The sequence below is a fragment of the Cryptomeria japonica genome, unplaced genomic scaffold, assembly GCF_030272615.1.
Source record: "Cryptomeria japonica unplaced genomic scaffold, Sugi_1.0 HiC_scaffold_18, whole genome shotgun sequence".
Classification (NCBI taxonomy): Eukaryota; Viridiplantae; Streptophyta; class Pinopsida; order Cupressales; family Cupressaceae; genus Cryptomeria; species Cryptomeria japonica.
Genome location: NW_026728840.1, coordinates 356,593 through 363,236, shown reverse-complemented (window position 1 = coordinate 363,236; position 6,644 = coordinate 356,593). Strand labels below are relative to the sequence as shown.

Here is a 6,644-nt window from a genome sequence, read left to right as displayed (position 1 = left end):
TATGAAATAAATATCTTTAAACCTTGTTTTAATAAAACATTAATATTTAAAAACAGTTTAACCTTTCTTTTAATTAAAATAATCGTATTAATATACCATAATGAGAAATTTAAAGAAAATAAAACTATCGAACTTACACTTAAAAGGAACAAAGTATTTAAATATTAATGGAGCTAAATTCTTGAAGACGTATAAAAAGTTGCAACGAATTTTAAAAACCAGAAAAGCTTGTAGTGTAGTTATCAATTTCATAAGATGTATCAAAACTCGAATTTAAGTTCAAAAATTACACCTCTTTCATATAACAAAGCCCTTAACTTTTGTAATGCTGAAGATGATTAATCTCCCAAAATGAGCAAATTGCTTTGATCATCACTTGGCTTCACAACAACAAATTATAAAGAATCAGAGAAAAATATTTCAAAAAAAGATGAAAAATAAAAAAGAAGAGAGATTCATACAGGAAGAATGGTGGGAGCTGAAAAGGAGCTCTTCCCAAAAGAATAAAAAAATAAAAGAATGCAGAGATGTAATAATGCAATTTAAAAAAAAAAAACACATATATTCTCCATCTTCAACTAGTGAGATTATCAATCAGCTTCACATAAATAATCACATATACTTACATTCTGCAGATGCGAACAGAGATTATCAATTAGCTTCATATGAATAAACACATATATTCTTATAAAACACAACAATGTGATCTTACCACAAACCCCACATGGTGCCGCCTCCATTGGCACCCACAAATAGCAAACCTTCACCAATACAATGGCATGGGCCTCGGCTTTTTCAGCCAACAGCATCAATGTAGTTTTTCACAAATAATCTTACTTCTGGTATGTCGTATGTTTTGTGCCTGGAAATAAATTTCACCATCATTGTTATAATGAAAGGAAGAAAGAAAACTTGTGCTCTTTCTGGGTGTGAAGTCAAAAACGTAGTCCCTGGTAATTATAGTTGTTGAAAGTGTTGTAATTATAGTCAAAAACCTTCTGCTAACCCCAATGAGCCAGAGGTGGGCATACGAAAATCTCAGAGCACTTTTCCATTTCTGCGTAGCTCCTGTAAATAACAACTAAGCTCATTTAAATAACACAAAAATTATTTTAAATTTCAATATTTCATGATGGCATTGTATATAGGTTTCTAGATATTACAGTATAAGTTTTTTTCTATTCCTCAACAGGCCTCACGTTCAGTAACTCTTTGTAAGCAAATTTTCTGAGCTTTGATATTATAAACACAGGGTCTGCGGCCCCAACCAAAGTTATTTTCTTTTCCCTCATATCCTCGGCCACAAAATCCACCCTTGCAATACAAACAGCTAGGGTTTAAAAATAAAAATAGAAACGATTTTAACACTATTTTTTGCAACTTCGAATACAGCAATGTGATCTTACCACAAACCCCACATAGTGCCGCCTCCAGTGGCGCCCACTATAGCAAGCTTTCCCCAATACAATGGCATGGGCCTCGGCTTCTTCAGTCAACACCACCGGAATCGTGCGCTGGGCATGTTAAATGAAACTTCTACATGGCAGAAGCAGCAGGAAAATTTAAAATAAATATTTTTGAAACTGGGCGGGAGTTGGATTTTTGAAAGCCAAAACATCTGTCCCATCCGTTTAAAACTCCGTCACCGTTTCCCTCATCCTTCCGTCTAATGCTCTGTCTGTTCCTTCAGCAAGTGGATGATAGGATGCCGCATGGTAACATGCATGTTTTCATATGTTAACATGCTTGTACGGGTGCCCTTTTATGTGGAAATTAGCCTGAGCTTAGAAAGAGTGGGCTTGATATTTGAAGTTCTATATAAAATATGAAACATGGAGTTGGTACAGTTTTTCAGAAATACATTTAAGACAAATATCTAAGAGAAAAAAAATTGATCTTGCATTATTCACCACAATTTCCAGTCCGTGATGTAACATTCTTAAATAACTGCGGGACAATCAGGATCAAGCACACATTTGCCAACATTTATTGCATAGTGTTGGACATGAAGCTTTTTGGGCAGCTACAGCACAGAAAGATTGAATTATAAGAGTAGACAGGCTTCAGAAGAGAGTTCCAGGCAAGATTGAGGTTATGATCTTCAATACCCCCAAAAGTTCTCTCTATGATTTCCAACCCTCTTACAAGTGCGAACTTGCAGAAATAACAACCATCTTACACATACTTGGGGCTTCAATCACTGGTCCGTCATCATTTCTCCTGATTACATTCAATGTTATTAAGAGAATGGCCTCAACTTTCCACGTGGGCAGCTAGCGGTTCAAATATTTATAGATCTGAGGGAGAGATTGTTGCTTGTATGCAGATTCAAGAATATTTATAAATAGATGTGCATGGCCGTTTACCATTTCGATGTAGCAACCTTATTATGTCACACTTTGTAAGGGACTCCAACAACTTCAAAATGCATTAGCTCATTCCTCCAATCTACTCCATTGGTCAGTGGTGTTAACTATTTACATATGTAGATGGTGATAAATTGGTGAGATTGTTCCTCCCTCTGAGAGCAGTTGCTAGGTTTCTTCCCTCATCTCATAAAATATGTGATGGATTCATTCATTGACCTAGGGGCTTGCTACAAATCCTCATCCAGAATCCAGCTGATCCAATTAGGAATGTATTTCCTTCTTCATCTCTAAACCTGGATGACTATGTGCCATGAATATTAGTAGATTATCTAGGAGATGTTCATTGTGCCCCATAAGGTCACTCGTCTAGGTCAACTTAGTGAAAATAATCTTCATGTGCATTAGCAAATTTTGTATTGGCTCTTTTACGATGATGGATGGGGATGACAGTAATTCATCTGATATAGATTAAAAATATCCCCTGCTCCCTTTCCTAGTCTCTATCAACTGCATTTACTTCACTACCAATAGATCCTTCTTTCTTGTGGTTATGTAATGTTTGGAGTACATGACAATATGTATACTAACATTTTAAAAATTTACTTATTTTGATTTTCTCCACCCTAGCTGCTTAGATCTTTTTCTGTACTCTTATCTTGGAGTTTGTAGCCTTTATCTCTTTCAGGGATGGAGTTCCTTTCTGACTCCCACATGCCATTATTAATGGCTGTTCTATTCAGTCTCATTAACCTTCTTTAGTTATTTGTGGACATTGATATAATTTTATCTTCCTTTATCTAACAATCAGTTCTCATATTCAAATAGATTGGATTTTTTTCAAATATGATATATGACTACTTTTCTAGTAAAAATATTAGGAGAATGTGTGGTTTGCCTAAAATGACTTTGGAAAGTTTCATTTTAATGTTTATCCATTAGTTACTTGCCATCTTGGTTAGTTATTAGGAGACAGTTGTTATTAATTGTCAACGGTTGTGTTCTGCTCAGTATGGTTCTTTAAATGGTCTTTGCATAGTCAAAAGAGTAATTTATTCCTTGACTGATCACCCTGATATGCTTCTATGTAAGAATTTCACATGAATAAGGATATGCTTCTATTACTCTATCTAATATACAATGTTATTTACGTTCTTTTATGCAATTACTAGTCTTATCAGATAAAGAAATGAATAGAAAGCTTCAAAGAAAAATTATTTTTGGAATTGAACCTCCTAATCTAATACCTCATACTCATATCCAAATACTTTATCTAACATTTTGCAGAATCAAAGAACTAGAAAACAAAAGTTTTGTCAATAGCATTCTTCCAATCTAATTATTTGAGAACGTGTGTTCTGATTTCTAAATTCTTATCTTCAAAATTATTTGACACCAGAAATAATCTCATTCAAATAAAGGAATTTCTGATACCTTATATACACTCCACTTTTTCTCCATGCAAAAGTATAATTTCCTTGCCCGTTGTCTTTGAAACTCATGGATATGTACTCTGAAAAGATTGTAGTATTTGGACTTAAGGTATTATGAAAGCAAATGAAGGCATCAACAGCTCATATAAATACACAAGTAAATTCCTTCTTCCTTGATTAATCTGCATTTCCAACTCCAGAACACTTTGCAACCTCAACGTTAGGCAAAGCAATAACTTAAATGCGATCTGTTTTTCAAATAAATTTTGAAGGACAAAATTAAAAATGCTTATAAAACCTTCTAAAACAAAGCTCATGCCTTCCAATATTTAATGGTGGTATAGTTATGAGGAAGTCTACTGCTTGATGTTTATATCATATGACTGCATTCAAAGCATATAGAAGCTTTCCTTTCTTCGTTGGAGGAAGGAAAAACAAAATCAATTATTTATGTTCTTAAACAAAACTGCCAACTCACCGAACCAGGTCTAATTATTTATGTGCATCCTATACAATCTTTTGGTTTAAAAAAATTCCAATATTCAAGGGAGAAATGATGAATACCTTATTAGCATCCTGTGTTGGAACTGTGATGCCATCATTCTATAATATTTTTGGACAATCTGTAAGATTTGAGACATAGATAAGAGAAAATGGAGCAAAGGATTCGAAAATTGAATGTTCTTAAATAGTAGTTCAACTAATATCTAACCATATCCACTTTTGAGGAGAAGAAATACATGCAATCTAAGATCAAATATGTGTGCAAGAGCATATTGACCATGCTATTTTCATTTTCTGTAGAATGCAGTGTAGCTCATCAATAGCTATTCATTTTATATGATGCTTACATCTGGACTCAACCATGTGTCAAGGGGACTTAAGCCCAAAGTCCATTCAAAGGTAACATCATTGATTGTTGCCAATGGAGACTGGTATACCCACATACAGGCAATATAAAAGTTGCATGCATTATATTCCACTGGCTAGGACATAATTTGAAGACAAGAATCACCTTCTATTGACATGGGAAGTGATGGGTGCTTCAGACAAAAAGTTTCTAGCGAAAATTGTGTAGATTTCAATGTTGGTGAAACCACCCAACCCAAGAACAACAATCTGCAAATAAAACCTTCACAATAAGAGAAGCAACAAGGCTATTTTACCAATGAGTGATAATGAATTGAGATGCAATGAAATGTAAAAACACCCTGTAAATAGCATAGGTATGATGAGGTAAAGTCTAACTGACTTGCAAATACCAGTTACAAATATAAAATGCGCTATGCTATTATTAAATAATATGCACCTAAATCCAACTAATATCTAATATAGTATTATGTCAGCTACCTAAGTGAAACTTAAGCATATGTAAATGATTAAACCACATTTACTCCAACACCCCCCCATCCCCCCTTAAGTTCAACTTAGGAAGAAGATTATTATGCAATATATGTCCCAACTACTAGGCCATGTTAGGTACCCATGTACAAATGCAAATGCAATGCAATGAAATGGAATCTCTCACAAACGGAGAAAAGGAGAAAACCCTGTGGGAGAAAACTCCTCTCCAAAAGAGAGAAAAGACACAGCAAGATGATGCATTGAGGACTTACTTACTAATACCTCACAAGGACTACATGCATCATGTATATACAATCAAGTATCCCCCAATAGGAAGGAAAGAAGGAGACTACATAGCCCCCATAATGAATAATGTTCTATAGAAATGGTGAGTGCTCGAAGACAAAACATGGTCCAATGCCTACAAACATTTCTCCCCTTGAGAAGAAGATAAACCAAGTACAAATGCAAGAATACTTCCCATTCTAGATAGGAATTAGTAGGAAGTGGAATGCAAATCTGTGAATATACCTTTGAAATTTGTTCAAATGTTGCCAAGTCCTTGGATGATGAAGATGCCACAAACCAATTGTCGTGACATTTTCACATGTCGCCCCATTGCAAATGGGGACCCCCACTTTTTTCTTAGCTTAGATGTCATAGTTTGGTTGTCTTCAAGCTTGGCGGTAGTCTCGCAATTGTTAGCTTTTGCTGGTGAGAGGAGGTATGTTTTGTTTGGGATTGAGGGTTGTCGCTAAGTGTTGTCAAAAGATGTCAAAGTTGTCGATGTTGCTAGAGTGTGGGATGTCATTAGGATGGGTATGTGAATGAGGAGTAGTAAGCTTTCTTGTAGTCCCGTTGGGAACTGCAAGCACATCTCCTAAGGTCACAAGTTACAAGATCATATTGTGGAGGACCTAGGTAGGAAAAACGTCAAAATTTCTCTGAGTAAAATTCAACCCCCTCCTCACATGTATAAGTTTATGCGAGGTGGGAAGGCGGGGGGGGGGGGGGGGGTAATTTGTGTATTAGTGTCTACCCCAACCTCATGATCAAACTCTTGAGTGTCTAGCCCAACCAAAGGACCTTAATTCCACTCAAGATGGATGGATTACATGCATCTCCATGCTTTAATCTAACTTGTGCAAGCCAATCCCTCATATGCGCTCTAGAGGAAGGATTGAGGAGGATGAAATTGACTAAGTAAAATCCAGCCCCCCTTGAGCATGTATAAGGCTATGCATGGCAAACCTCAAAGCATCAATCCCGCCCATGCTATTTGGTGCAAGCATATACCAAAAACACACTCTATCAGCCACATGTGTTTTGTGCAAAACAACTTCAAGCATGTGCCTTAGGTGTAGGATTAGAAAGGAGGTGCAAAATTTTGCTAAAGGATCAGCCCCTTTCCATGCATAAAATTATGCAAGCCACTCCTTCAAACCTACTTGTGCAAGGCTTAGGTTCATTTGCACTCTAGAGAGATGAGGAATAAGTGGGT

The 6,644-nt window shown here is 35.9% G+C and overlaps 1 long non-coding RNA gene across 2 annotated transcripts; it reads right to left on the bottom strand.

Moving 5' to 3' along the window:
* Positions 1–578: 578 nt before the first annotated feature.
* On the bottom strand, positions 579–4,430 carry LOC131029114 (uncharacterized). Of its 2 annotated transcripts, none has more exons than XR_009102684.2 (3): positions 4,364–4,430; positions 3,801–3,879; positions 579–1,068 (listed from the first exon to the last, which is right to left on the bottom strand). It is a non-coding gene; the product is annotated as an uncharacterized LOC131029114 (long non-coding RNA). The 2 variants fall into 2 exon arrangements; XR_009102685.2 differs by having other exon boundaries at positions 3,801–4,003; positions 4,364–4,425.
* Between the last annotated feature and the right edge of the window lie 2,214 nt (positions 4,431–6,644).